This window comes from Amphibalanus amphitrite, unplaced genomic scaffold (assembly GCF_019059575.1).
Source record: "Amphibalanus amphitrite isolate SeventyFive unplaced genomic scaffold, NRLGWU_Aamphi_draft 000343F_arrow, whole genome shotgun sequence".
In the NCBI taxonomy this organism is placed as follows: Eukaryota; Metazoa; Arthropoda; class Thecostraca; order Balanomorpha; family Balanidae; genus Amphibalanus; species Amphibalanus amphitrite.
Genome location: NW_024881838.1, coordinates 261,928 through 277,388, shown reverse-complemented (window position 1 = coordinate 277,388; position 15,461 = coordinate 261,928). Strand labels below are relative to the sequence as shown.

General features: G+C 50.8%; 1 protein-coding gene across 2 annotated transcripts in view; it reads right to left on the bottom strand.

Annotated features, from left to right (window-relative positions):
* LOC122389088 (WAS/WASL-interacting protein family member 3-like) overlaps positions 1-15,358 on the bottom strand; it is a 42,201-nt gene extending 26,843 nt beyond the window's left edge. Inside the window, exons 1-2 of one of the 2 annotated variants that reach the window (XM_043380776.1) lie at positions 15,275-15,358; positions 14,588-15,170 (exon numbers count right to left, since the gene is read on the bottom strand). The gene's annotated coding sequence lies outside the window, so the exon portion shown is untranslated. Of the gene's footprint in view, positions 1-3,771; positions 3,939-14,587; positions 15,171-15,274 lie in introns of those variants that run through there. The other variant, XM_043380777.1, reaches the window with a different exon arrangement.
* Between the last annotated feature and the right edge of the window lie 103 nt (positions 15,359-15,461).

The following is a 15,461-nucleotide window of genomic DNA, read 5'->3' as shown; positions in this document are numbered from 1 at the left end:
CTGAAGTGGACCCTCTCAGCCCTCAAATAGCTCCTCTAGGGCTTAAATGGGCCCTCTCAGGCCTGACATTGGCCCTCTCAGACCTGAAATGGGCCCTCTCAGCCCGGAAATGATCCCTATTATGTCGAAAAAGGGCCCCCTCATAACGTTACTTGGCCCTCTCAGGTTTGAAATGGTGCCTCTTATGCCTGAAATGGGCCCCTCTCAGGCCTCAAACGGGCCCTCTCTGGCCTCAAACGGGCCCTCTAGGGCATGAAATGGGCCATCTCAAGCTTGAAATGGGCCCCCTCAGGCCTGAAATGGGCCCCTCTCAGGCCTGAAATGGGCCCTCTCAGACCTCAAACATGCCCTCTAGGGCCTGAAATGGACCCCTTCAAGCCTGAAATGGGCCCTCACAGGCATCAAATGGGCCCTCTCAGGCCTGACATGGGCCCCCTCAGGCCTGAATTGGGCCCTCTCAGGCCTGAAATGGGCCCCTTTCAGGCCTCAAACAGGCCCTCTAGGGCCTGAAATGCGCCCTCTCAAGCTTCACATGGGCCCCTTCAGGCCCTGAAATGGGCCCTCACAGACCTGAAATGGGCCCTCTCAGGCCTGAAATGGCCCTCTCATGCCATGGAACGGGCCCTCCTATGCACTATGTAGGCCCTGGATTAGCTCAATCGGGCCTTGGATGTACCCTCTTAAATCACGTAATGGGACTATAAATCCTAAAGGGGGGGGCTATCAGGCCTGAAAATTGTTATTGCAGTCCTATGACGGACCTGCAAATTATGATAAAAAATTGTCAGGCTGCATAACGTTACAGTTCGAATCGACGGTGGGCCCCTAGGATAAGAGACGGGGGTGAGATCTCACCCCTTTCACCCCCCCCTGGCTGCGCCACTGAGTAGGTTCTCTGATGCCGCTGAGGAGCGGGCGGTCGTCCGGCGCCATAAAAAGTGGCCGTCTCCGGGGCCGGCCGGTCTGTCGGCCCGTGCGGTGTAGAAGGGGACGGGACACCGTCACCGTCCGACCCGATAGTGGTCAGCAGTGTTACCGCTCGACAGACACTCAGCGCCGACAGACGGCCTTGGGCCCCGGCTAACTGTAAATCCAGCCTAGAACATACCGATGGAGCTTGGCAAGGACGGTATCAGCTAAGTCCACCTGCGAGCATATATAAAACCGGTTTAGTGTAATGGACGCTCGTTTATTTAGTTTATTTCAAACCGAGGCCCACTATCGGTGATTCCCAGGTGACGAGGAAAACGTTATAAATAGAGCAACTGACAGTAGCTGCAGACGCCCACCAAAACTCATGACATCACCTATCATTGGGCGTAGGCCTGTTGATGATTTATTGAAAACACATAAAAGCGCCATTGTCCGCCAGGAGGGCAGGGATGACTAATCCATTGACCGACGCCCCCACTGCAGACGTCTGAGACAAGTCCGTTCATGTGTCGGCCAGCAGTGGCTGCAGTCCACTGTAGCGCCAGCGCCAGTCTGGAACTGGGCTGGGAGTCCACACATATCGGGATGGTACGCGGCTCAGCCCCCTCACAAAGGGTTCTGGACGAGTTGGTGTCATGCCCGCATCGCGGCCGGGCCGGACCCGAGTCAAACTCACGAGTCAAAACGCGAGTTGGCAGTAGTGACTCGGTGAGCTCATCGCATCGTCATTCGTCACGAAAGCCCGAAGTGGTCGCGGAGCGTTCAAATCGAGTAGACCCAACAAGAACCACACGATAAAACTTTTATAGGTGGGCAATAAAGCTGTCAGCTCCGCCCCATGGAGGTGGTACGTTACACAGACTCCACTTTATGGCAATAGTAGGGAAAGTTACACCGAGCGGGATGGCAAGGTCACGAGACCGCTGAAGGTAGCTCATAAAAGAGTTGAAAAATGTCACTAAATGAAGCTCATTCCATTCCTTTCGTGTTCATCGTACCTATCCGTGCTGCCGTGTAGACTACAGGTAGGTAATATCGATTGCTTTCAATAAAAGTCCAAGCTAGCCCGAAATCACATTTTGTAATGCATTACACGCCATATTAGCCGTATGTAGAGACGTAAAAAGCAAATGTCTAATACTATGCCACTTAGTTCCATTCATAGGATCGCACTCCACAAGCGAAAAGCTATTCGCTGATAAAATTGAAGGCACAACACCAATATCTAATGACCTTATCTGAAGTAGAGGAGATATCAATATAACATGCCCAAGACCAAATTCCGAGTTTCAGCTTCAATCGTGTTAGGTAGTTCAGCAGACACAGGGCGAGACTTAGCGATCAATCATTCTGACTGTTCAGACCATCGTTGCCAACAGAGTTGTAAGATGGCAGCCGGAAGATGAATGAACAAAGAAAGGAACTGAAGGAAAAAAAGAGGAAAAGGATTCAGTGATAAAACTACACTAGACATAAAACCACGACACGAACTAATCCTGAAGCGTGACTCGTGAGTAGGGGAGAGTGGGGTAATTTGGCCGGTGGTGTAAATTGGCCGCCCCCACCTGTACGAAAGCTGATAAAAGTGAATGAAATAACTTAAGTCTCTATTCATTTGTCATCGTCAGAACATACTCCAGAACAAATGTCAAAACTTTCCCCCTCTTAGTTTTATTCAAAATTAATAAAACGTGAATTTCGTTAGAAAATGATAACTTTTACTTCCGTTTAAAAATTTGTATAACATGTAGTATTTGGGCTGTAAACGAATTCCAACATTATAGTGCCATTCTTGAGGGTGTTCAGCGGTTCCAAGAGCAATTTCATCTAGTTCTGTACAGCCATGACGACTTTATAGACAAAAATTTTCAGAATGGCAATGTGGGGTTATTTGGCCGGGACTAGCGGGGCAACTTGGCCGGTGCGCTCAGAGTCATTATGCTGGGACGGCCAAGTTGTCATGGTCAATTATACCATAAAGGACATCATTCATGACCAACTTTGTCTACCTTGATGCCATATTTCCTATTGGACAGCTGTAAGGGCATGTGACGTCATCTAAGGTTACCTAACGCTTTTTTGCTAATAAATACTTACAGAAAAAAGATACAGCCGCGCAAATGGTCTCATTGTGTTCAGCTCGTCAAGGCGCATCGAATGATATACATGATGACCTTGAACTCACGTAACCTTGAGGTCAAGCGACCTGAGGTAACGTGACCTGAAGCCAACCTTTGACCTTGACCTCTCGAGGTCAACCCATACATGTTTCGATGCGGAATGACGAGAGAATTACGATGGTACTTTTAGTTTTGGCCTAGCTTGATTACTTCAAAAGCTATTCGTAAAAAACTGTCATCGCATCTAGAGCCGCTATTTTGACTATTTTCGACCCCTGTGACGGCTGAGTCAACCTCAAAAATGCTTCAAATGCGTCGTAGGACATGCGTCATTGCTGAATGTGAAGCTGACACGCCTAGAACAAAAATCATGGCCTGAAACTAACACCGGCCAAATTGCCCCACACCCCCGGCCAAATAACCCTGCTAGTGGGGCAATTTGGCCGCTCTGCAGACCTTTGCAATACATCACAATTTCAATATAAGAAGTTACTCTATCATTTCAAGTTTACTGTCCAGGAAAGTAAAATGTATGCCACACCTGGCAGCGTTGAGAAAATGCAGAAATGTGTTGTCGATTTTCAGTTACATCGTTTTCTAAAAAAAGCGGCCAAATTACCCCACTCTCCCCTACTGAGTAGGAACAGCAAGATAAAGTCATATGCCATCCACAGCTCCGTCCCGGAATAGGCTATGTCACCGTTCCCCGGCTGCTTACTGTGCTGGCTGGCCTGCCGGGGATCCGTGCGGACGTGACGAGGGCGATCCAGCGGGGCGCGTGCTGCGCTGTAAGCGCGGCCTCTCGCGGTCACAGGCGCGGGCGGTACGGGGCCGGCTCGGCAGAGCGCACTGGGAGCGGGCGCGCGCGTGACCCACCGGCGTCAGTGCGGGGCGGCGACTGGCGCCGGCCGCCGCTCCGCCACCGTACGGCGCGCCGCCGACCGTAGTAGCATGACTCACGCGGCCTCAAGAATGCGGCGACCTTCAGGGCACGCCGGCACAGGGTGGCCGACGGCCGCGGCCGGCGCTGGACGGGCCCAGGGGCGGCGGCCATCCTGTGTCCGAGCCAGCAGCACGAGCGCGCGCGAGCAGCCGTGTTGATGCGCGCACCAGGCACGCACGAGCTGCTGTCCTGGGAAGGTCACGAGCCGCCACCCATCGCCAGGTGAGGCTGAAGGTCGGAAGGCGCCGGCCCCCGGTCAGACGGGGTAACACCCGGCGAGCCGCCGCAATTAACCAGCCAGCACCGTGAATCAGTCCACCAGCGAGTCATGATAGCAATCAGCAATGTGTATTCTGCACGACAGCTCAGCGGACGCGAACGCCTTTGTTTCGCTCGGTGCATCCAGGCATGGCGGGACAGAGTGCCTCGGTGTGCAATCGACCATAGGCTGCACCACAAAGCCACGAGCCACGAGGGGGCGTAGGAAACCGCGACACGCCGCGGAGCCAGAGCCGTGACCGAGCCGCTGACAGCGCGGCCACAAATCTCGTCATCTTGTGGGGGAGTAGTGAGCAAAATTAAATCCAGCGAGAAATACAAGACCGGTTTCTGAGAGCTAGTTATCACTAAAGAGGAGGTAAGTGTCGTTATCCCCAGGCAACACAAGACCATTTGTGAACGTTTCCCATATAAAGTATCGATCTCGATGGTGTAGTAAAGATCGCCGTCGATGATTACCTTCTTCCAGAGTCGATATGAAGAACCATCGACAAGAAGAGATGACGTTCAAATCCACAGTTTTCGCCACTACACCACAATACCCCGGTTTATTTTAGGAATCTCATTCTTACCCAGCGCACCCCTCTCCTTCCCCAGGTATTTGACTAATCCGAAATCACCAGAACAGCCTTGAAACTGAACACTCGAGCTGGATCCTAACCGGCTACGGTAGCCGCCGGCGGGCCGGGCGTCCGGCGCTAGTCAGGTATTCAGCTCCCCCTGCCCCTCCCGCCGCTCGATCGGGCCCCTCGCAGTACATATCTCGCCGCCACACGATAGCACCTGGTCACGCCAGCTCGGAAAACTCAGACAGGGTGGCGTCGAGTACCACACACAGAGAAAAACTCCCCGATAACAGCTGGCGAGTCAGGTGTTCCGTACAAGTGCCCGTGAACATGAGATAACACCGCAAAAACACTCCACTGTAATCCCACTTGTGGCTCTCAGTCTGATATCTTTCTTCGTAAAGCTTACTACAGAGGGACTCCCGGAGTCCTGATCACCCACATAATTGTGTGATAAAGCCAGCTCTCCAGACTTGTGGTGTATCAAAAGAGAACCTCATCTCAGACGCGATGAACGGTTCCTGGATAAAGGCGAGTTTTTGCACGTTGCCGGCTACTTGTTTGAGTTGTTACTGACATTTGGTATCCGTTACTGGCAACCACTACAAGGTCATTTGTTGAGGTGGGCGCATGCCGCAAGACATCCCACACAATGCCAGGTAGAGTTCTGGCACATTCTCCAGCTTTAGTAGCCCACAGCACAGACCAGGCAGGTCTCGGTGCATGTAAAACTCTACCCGGACTCGCCAGCCGGGGAGCGCCGCCGGCTCGCTGGCAGGCACCACTTAGCCAGCCGCCACGAGAGCTAGCATGCGTCGAGTGGTCGGCCGATAGCCCTACAGAGGCGCAAAAACCGGGGAGGGACCGGGCGGGCCGGCCGGCTCCATCAGCGCCGAGCACCATCGGTGCCACTCGAGGCCTTCCAGCGCGGCCGGCCGGCGGCGGCGAGCCGAGCTGCATCGATTGGAGAACCTCTCACGGCGCGGCCAACACCGCAGGAAGTACCAATACGGCACCAGGGCAAACGGTTCTCCCGGGTCCGACGCCCACAGGGGCTCTGAGGTCCAGAGGGTTCCCAGATCACCGCACAGGGGAGAGGCCGTGGGTGGACCGCTCACCGCCCACGCCACGTGGCGGCAGTGACTCGCTGCGCCCGGTGCCGCACCTGCCCACCAGTGCAGGCGCGCTGACGTAACCAGCCACCGTACCGCCGCGCCGGCGGCGCGCCCGTCACACCACCCCACGCTCGGTGCACACGCCGACCGCTGCCGGCACTCGGACGGCCATGGCTGCGCCGTTTGTGGCGCCACGGGCCGCGCTAGGAATGCCGCCGATTAGCCGCGAGCAGCGCCGAGCGCGGCGCGCCGGCAGGACGCGGGGTCACGCGCCGTTCTGGGTGTGGAGCGCGGCAGGTGCACGTGGCTCCCCCTGCCGGCGCGGCGGTACGCAGAGGGCGCTCCGCTCGCTCGGCGGCACGGTGCCTCCTCCACGGCTCAGCTCTGGTGCTCACTGGTGGCCGGCACCATGGCCACCCGTACACAGCCGCCACCCGTTCACTGCGGCGCACTGTTTATCGTTCCGTTTAGCAGTCGGCGAAGCGTCTCAAATTGAGCCCTCGTTAGCACACGCGTCGCTCGGCTGCGGCTCCGTCCGAGGTAATCAAACACCCGGGCGAGTGGATGAGCCGCTGTGGAGCCGCCAACGCAGACTGGCAGCGGTATGAAGGGGAAGGGCCCAGTGGAAAATTCCATGCAGCGATGCGATAAAGGTGTCAAATAGAAGACGAGTTCACAGCACCCGTCCTGTTTCTAGCTGAGGAATCACTAAGGCACTAATAAAACGTCTCTTCATTCTATTTGGTAAGCGTCTAATAAGGAGCTAGAAGTTCAGCACCGGGAATCAGGACCACGATTAAAACACAAAAAACACGTCAGCACATCGGCCTGCAGACCAGACATCAGAATCCACCAATCGCTGATACGAGAACCCAAACGTAGTAAAATCAGTAACACGTGGACGGTGTGACTGGCCAGCGTGGCTCCGGCGGGCACCAGTGGAGGTCACCGTGGGGGTGCGGCCGTGACGGCGCCGGTCCGTGCCGGGGACGGTAGCGCGCGGCACCGGGCCCCGCCTGGCGACAGCTCCGACACCGTTACCGTGCTCCGTGAGCGGCCAGGACCGGCCGGTAACGGGACGGCCCGGTGCTGCCGGTGGCGTCCCGACCGGGGTGCCGCCAAGGCCGCGCCGGTCACCGCCGCCAGCGACAGCCCCGGCGGCACACCGGCGCGCCGCTGCCCCGACACACCGACCCGGCCAAACGCCGCATATCGACACCGCACGAGCCCAGGACGCGGGCTCAACATTAATGCGTGTTCAAAGAAAACCGTCAGCCATGCCATGACCGGTTATCGCATGCTCTCATAATGATACTGCAATCAAGAGCAGCAAACAACAATTTCCGTTCATTTTATCGCAACTCATGAAGGGTGCGGCAGGATAAGGGCAGCGCGGCAATGTGACGCTATCAGCCTGATTGATAGCACCAATTGACGGGTGCCGCCGCCCGCTACCAGAGCCTTTCTGCAGCGGGTCGTTACATTAGCTCCGAATCGTTACAGTAGCTCCGAGACTCGCAATTCATACGGAAACTCCCTTTCATTGCTCACATTACTGCATTAGTCCCTTCAGACAATCTGGCAGCACGGCTGCTCCAATGCTTCAGCTCTCAGCTCAGCTTCCCTAAAACTTCAATGGTCTTCTACTTGAATATGCTAATTTATTTATTAGCGACGCCGTTCGACGGTTTGCCAAAAAGAGCTAATAATATCCAAAAGGCTCACAGCAGTGAGGTAAATGGCACCAGCACAATGTACCTGAGTCAGCGCTAGTCGCCGGCCTTCTCTTTTTCCGTGACAAGGCCACCTAGTCTGTCTGGGAAGCCACCAACTGGGCAGGATGGGTCGGGTGAGTAATTTTCAGGTGGCGTGGGGGTCGAGCGGGACTAACTGTCCGATCACCGTGACCCACCAGGGCCCGGTGATTAGAGCCCGGCCTTGCCAGCCACTACAGACAGCCCGACCGGTTACCAGGCCAGGAAAACGACACAGTCCGCCAGCGCCGGCCGCCGGTGCCGGCCAGACACCGGTCGCCAGTGCCGAGTACATTGGTATGCATCCGCCAAGGACGTTCAGACCCAGACATCTCGGAAAGCCGCAGGATGTGGGGGTGTCAGCGGTGAAGGACTGCAGACGACTGCACTCATACTCATTGATAGTTCCGCCTGAGTTGGCATCCTCTGACTGCCTTGGACTGCTTCTTTCACCGAGGAGATCATTCTACCCAAAATGAGCAATACCTATACCCACGAAATATACAAAGAAACAAATAAAATCATTTTGAAATGCACCCTGGCAGTATGGAATGTTGGAACGAGGTGCCTAGGCCAGGCGGGACAGCTGTTGCAATGCTAGCTGAGGCAGGGGCGTCGCCGACGGGGGGGTCGGGGGGGTCGCGACCCCCCCACTCGTCAGAACCGGGGGGGTCGACCCCCCCACTTTTGGCGATGCTGAGTATGCTTTTTTTAGCTATCATGTCAGGGAAGTTGGCGTCAGCAACATCAACAAATACAACGTCAGATTCAGAATCGCTTCAAGAGCTGCCTAGTCCCTATTGCTTACCTATAGGTCAATAAGCTGTGGGCTAGAACATCAGCATGACAATATGATTTTAGTCCCTATTTATCCCTCAAATGAGCGAGCGCGTCAAAACTGACCCAAGCGTTCGTCTGATTGTCAAAATAATGGTTGCAGTCGATTCGTCGGATGACGTATCAGTAACTACGAGGTACCTGGCTAGCCTCAGCCCTGCTACCCTCGGACCTGCCTGCATAGGGGAAATGGGGTCAGATGGTGGATCCCTCTGGGGCTTTCCTAATAAGACGCGCAAAAAGGAGTATATTGCAACGAAACTTTCAGTGACCTCGAGTTAATGAATTTTACACCTATTCTAAAAAAAATGGCCCTGATTCGAATATGGATGACCTTAGTTAACTTCTTTGAGTTTTATTTGCTTCCACTTACAAGTGTGGTTTTTGGGGCTGATTTCGAGTTCAGCGCCCGTTTGAACCGTTTGAAGTATGTAGTTTTGATAAATGATGGTTATGCAACATGTTACGAAGCTATCGTTGGTGGTTGTCAGTCACCCACTCTAGATGGCCGGCAGGAAGCCTGCTGGTCGACCTGACCTGACCCGACCCGATCTACCCAAAATGCATGGAGTCATCATTTTTGTTCAAGACTAACATCGAACTCGTACTCGGGACCCCAATGACAGCTACGGCTCACTAAGTTCTAGCAGGCGGCCAGATTTTTCTTACTTTTGGGCGTTGACCTAAGATGACCCGGCCAAGAATTGGGCATCATCGGCTTTCTCTCATCACGGGCAGCATTTTCGCTCTTCCGCGAAACTCTACCTCGATCAGGGGCCGAACGCATGCCAGCCTTATGCGTTACGTTGGTAAACGTTTTACCTTAGCGACCCGCAAAATACGAATAAGAGCTACAGCAACACAGAAAGCGTATTCGATAGCTTTTAAAGCTCTTTCGCCAACTTCGCCTCAGATATGACTTCGGGTCTATGGCTTGTGTACCATAGAGTCCAAACAGCTAAACGGACGGATTTTGCCGAAACATTTGTTCTGTAACAACCTATGATTCAGTGAATGTGTATGATATTCATGTTATCACCATCGTTTTTGTTTCGTCAAAACACGTCGCATGGCTTACAATTTGAACTTAAAACTTGAATAGAAAACTTGACATCAGGTAAAGGTCATGACCTGACCGGAAAAGAACCTGCTGCATATGGATCGATCTGTGTTACTGAGCTGAACACACTCCAGGTGCTGTCATCGCTCTACAACGTCTCCATCAAAAGTTGTCGAAAATGTGTTAGAGACCTTTGATGACCTAATGACTGACCATTTCAGTCACCACTGGTCATTAGCTGCACCTTAGCTCTAAAATGAACAAGGTGCCATGGCTACAAAAGTATCTAGCGTTTTTAGCATATTCTTTCAAAGCAGAGGACATCGTGCTTTTTCCCATATCTTATCATGATTGGTGAGGTCACACACCTATTTGACCTGACTTCGCTTCTCAGATGTAAAATCCCAGATTCATGAACTGTTGGCACTTATAATCCCATTCATTACACCAAATTTCAGACTTATAGGAGGCAGGAGATAATCTATAGGAATGACAAGATTGCAGTTTTAACCCTCGCCCGCACATGCCATTTTCCCATCCTAGAACGCACATGGGGGGGGGGTGGTTGCCACCCCCCCCCCGCGCCATTTCGTTCCTGTTGGAGATAGAGCTTAGCAGTAAAGACCAAAAAGATTCTTTGGGAAGAGACGAATCCAATGATACCCAGTTTTACCTTCTCAGGTCAGTCATTGACCTTCCAGGTCAGGTCAAACTAAAAAATGTTGCTGTTTTGGGTCACCGTTGGATATCAAGTGCGCTGCTTATCAAATACCGATGACGATGCTGTTTTCTGGTGCCAAGCCAGCTAGAACCTCTTTGTCACACTATCCGACCAGAATTTTGCTCCTGAGGTCATTTCAGGTCAAGTTAGGTCAAGGTCAATTATATGTGTTTGTATGTCTGTGTGTGTCTGTTTGTATACTGATGTGTGCACCGATTGTTTTTGGGTCCATATCACATGAAATCATGATCTGAGAAGCTTTTACCAAAAATGCAGTCAAAAAACTTCACAAAAAGTAAATTCCGCTTGCCTAAAACGCAATTATCTTAGATGACCTAGGTTGACCTTGACCCTGACCTTGACCCCTGTACATCGTCGAACAACATGTTCCATGATAGGTGGGAGGTAAGACTGGCAAAAAAGGCCGAAATCAGGGTGTCAAAAGCTCACAAGGCCCATGGCAAACGCAAGATGTTGAGAATTGGCCATTTGGGTCATGACATGACCTAAAAAACAAGGTCATATCTCCGAAACCAAAAATCACAGAAACTTGAAATTTTCAGTGGACATCAAGAAAGGATAGACGAGCAGCTATACGAAAAATCAGCCTTCTAGCTCTAAAAATGTTGAGTGCAGAGCAGAAAGACTGCCTGGGGGGGGTGGCAACCACCCCCCCCCCATGTGCGGGCGAGGGTTAAGAGGCATTAAAACTGAACTTGACATGACATTGTGACCTGACCTCAGGTGACCTCTGCTTGATTTTTATGCACGATGCAAAATTGATGTACATTTAGATATACCGCTACTTTCGCGGCGCTGCGCGCCGAGGTTTTTCTCCGGGCACACGAAAAAACCGGGAGTGTGGCTAAAAACACCCCTACCCATCAAGACAAAGACCGGAAACCCGACCCCCCCACTCAAAAATCCGTGGCGACGCCCCTGAGCTGAGGTTAAGCTAGCTGAGATCAGAACTGACGTAACGGGTTGAACTGAAATCACCATGACGTCACTAGCGACGAACAACGACGCCCCCGTGATGCGGAGCCGGATCCGCTGCAAGCGGTATCTACATTTTGCAAGGAGCTGGACCGCAGCCGAAACCGTAAAAGCGCCCCGAAAAGCGCAATATTCTTAAATTCGAATAAGCATGCTGCGCACGTTAATGAAATCGCATGCTGCTGAATGCAAACACTTTTTCAAAACCGAATTTCTACTAGAAATATGCAAGATGTCAAGGCCGACTTATCCGCAAAAAGTCAAAAAAAAAAAAAATCCTTCACCAGTTATCCATGAGAAAGGATCTATGCTACAAGCCAACGTTTTTTTTTTTTACATTCGTTGGCATACGTTTTCAACAATTTCTGACGAACCCATAAACAAGGTCAAGCATATACCTACCACTCTGTTTGGAATTATCCTCTGTCATCGTCTCCATTATTCTCTAAAAGTTGACCCAATATTTGGATCGATGCACATCAAAAACAAAGGAAGCCATTACGCTACAAACCAGCATATAAAATGAAATGAGCATTTATCAGATGACAAGCATCAAATTTCTCGGAATGATTAAGACCGTCGTGTTGGTGTTGGATTCCACATCATTGCAAACGCCAACCTCCACCACTAGCTGGCTGCATGCGACTCGCTGACTGCAGACTACCGAGAATTATCGGGCCTCGCCGCGACGGAGCCCCTGTGACGACCGCTCCGTTCCGAGCACCCCTCTCTCTCCCCCGGGGAGGACTGGGAAGGAGGGTGGTATGCACGGCCGCGGCGCTGACGCTGTGTACGGAGCCGACCGCGCGCTGGCCAGCCGCCAGCGGCATCAACAGGAAGGCGTGCCGGTCGTGACGGGGCGCCGCGCGCGCTCACGGGCCGCCGCCGTGATCTGATGTAAGGTCAGAGGCCAGCCAACTCACGGCCGGGGGCGGCCAGTCGGAACACCGCGACCGGCCACCGCGCGCGACATCCGGTACACGTCGCGCTAGTTAAACCCTTGTTAGGTCTCCCGTTCAATTACAGGATGTGCTCATCCCATCTACCGTCAGGATTGTATTGACTTCTCCCTCACAATCGGGTAACTAGTTGGGACCAGTGGTTTGCGCAGGCCCCGGGCCTAGCCGAGCTTCACGTTAGCCCGAGCCCGGGGCCGGCTGAAGAAATGAAACAGCATCCCGCTGCCAAAGTGATAATCCATTCCTCCAAAACCGACCGTGGCTCGAAAACCTTTTTAAACCTCGCCCGTATTGGTGTTTCGCCAGCCGCGAACGTATAAGGGGAGGGGGGGGGGGGGGTTGGGCCCTCTTGCCGATTGGCCCCTGACCGAGCTAGAGCTTCGCAGAAAAAAAGAGCGTTGCCCGTGACGAGAGGAAGCCGATGATACCCAATTTTAAGAGCTTAAGTCATTGGTTGACCTTTCAGGTCAGGTCAATTACCTAAAGGTTGGGAAAATCGGCACCTGCAAGAACTTCGTAAAGAGAAGCTGTTGTGGGGTTTTCGGAGCGCTGATCACGAATATCATGTTAGTTTAAATCACAGATGAAATCTTCATGCATTTATGCCAGAGATCGGGTCAGGTCCGGTCAACCAGTACGGGTCCTGCCGGGTATTCGTAGTAGGTGTCAACCGCCTCTGACAGCTTCGTAACATGTTACGAAGACACCAAAACTAATTCGTAAATGATCAAATGGTTGCTAAATTCGAATTCAGCTACAAAAACTAGCCTAGAAACATGTAAGACTCGAAAAAACCAAGATCACCAAAGAGCAATGACCTGACCTGACGTTCAGGTGACCTTGACACCTACCCTAAGGCATGGGACCAGCATTGTCACATGTTTGAACGCCTGAAACTACGAAAAGACTGCAAGTACAAGTAATGCGAACCAACATACGCCGAATCGCGATTCAGGCCAAACATGGTCTCGAAAAGTAGGTAATAGGTCAAATGTCATTGGGTCACAGTCATGCAATTTTCAGGGTAGGTGTAAAATTGAATAACGCGAGGGTACCGAAAGTTTCGTTGAGATCGGCCGCTTTTTACGCGCCTTATTCGCAAAAACCGAGGGGGTCCGTTCGACCCCCCCCCCCCTCTACGGGCGAGGGTTAATGCGTGCTCCGCTGAACGGACGGTGAAACTACAACAATGAGGCGAAAACAGTATCCCGGTAGTGACAAGACACACTGGCAGACATAGTCCATGCGAACAGACAGTTTATCCAGACCATTCAAGGCTGGCATCTCCGTCACCTTTGCTCATCCTTGATCTTTTTTTCTGTTTTGGTTGTCAATTCTTTTTTCACCTAATATTGAGTGGGACATTTGACACACTTGCAAAAAAAAATCAAGGGTTGCATGCTCTTTGCTGAGCCCTAATGAGAAAATGTTTTGTCTAAATGTCTGCTTAGATCCTGCAAATGATCTAAGCAGACATCTCAGACATCCTTTTATCTCAGGCCATGGATGAGAAACACCACATAAGCAATTGTCTGGATGAAGAATACCTTTCACTTCATGGATGAGAAATGCATCTCTCTTCTATGCCTTGTCTGGTTTGACAGGTTGTAGGTATGTTGCAGCACAGTCAGCTGATCCCATTGTTTGGGTATAATAACAAGGATGTCAGCATAATGTGTCACTAACAAACCAATTCTTATGTTGTTGACTTTCTTACTATGCAAACCCATGCTTTTCACACCAGCACTTGGTAGGTAGACTGTTTTGTGTGGCATATTATTTGTGAACTGTGAAGATACTCAATAATGAAAAAACAACTGGAAGCTTTGAATGTAAAAAATTAAAATGGCTTTCAATGTCAAACCAAAAGCTAAGAGGGCTATATATAACAAGAGCTCATATTTGATGAGTTGAATCTTAATCATAGGTAGAAAGGCAGAAGTAAAAGAAAGGTAAAGTGATGCATTGAAAATGGAATACACTATAGGCTAAAAGTAACCATCAAAACTAGGTAGCTAATGGCTACAAGAAGCTCTTGACAAAGTTTAGCTTAAATGTAAAATAATGGTACCCTTATCTCTAGATAAAATGAAAATCACCTGAGAAATATATCTAACTTTCAAGTCTCAAGATGGATAAAGCATATAAACACCATCTATGCAAATATCTTAGTGGTTACTGGTTAGTAACTACTAGATAACCCAAAGTCTTCACTTTTTACCACTATCAGTGCAACAACACCAAATGCCCAAGATGGAATGGGTTCTGAATCTGATAAGGTGAATGTTAGTATATCCAACTTACCTTTCCATGGTGGTAAGTATCTTCAATGGTGATAGTCTTTCAGTAGGAACTTAGGGTATGACTTTAGGGGTAGAATAGGGTATATTCTTAAAGGAGGAGGTCAGAGGATAGATGGAATAGTGAAAACCAAATTGTATAGAAAATTATGTCTTAGCTTTCTTTATTTGAATAAATAAAACTAATATAGCATACTGAGGGTATGCATCTGTCAATCACAGTAATGACAATGAGGGGATTACTCTTATTGATAAACTTATCAAAGCAATGCAAGCTTAATTCAGGGTCAGGTTAGGCTCAGAATGTTTCCATCAAATCTAATAACAGTTCAATGGTTCATTTGACATAAAGTGGATCCAGAGGTACAAATCGGAAGTGAATTACACTACCAGGAGCCAACAGGAAGTTGCAAAACACAACAATGTCACAATTTCTTATCAATCCTCAATACATTCCTTGTCCTGGTAAGCAAAGGGGTATCTACAATGAGAAAACAGCTGTAGGATAGGGTGATTTCAGGACGGGTGTCGACTTGAGTAGCGCTGTATGAAGATTGCAGTGGAGGAGACCCAGCGGCCAGCTTCAGCTGTGGAACAAAGAACAGCGGGCATCAATTTACAAATACAATGCACAGCAAGTCCCAATGAGTTGCAAAATAGTAACAAATGTCCTGAATTCGGCTCAACTCACCAGAATCGACCTACGATCAGCTGGCCTCCAAGCGCACTCGGCTCGGCCCAAATCCAACCCAAGGCCCTCTAACCAACCAATAGGACCGGTTTCCTGTCAAGAAATACCAATGAATGAAGCATCGATCGTGAATCTGTCGAAAAAATAAGCTTTATAATGACGTAGCCGATAAGCAAAGGTCTGAAAA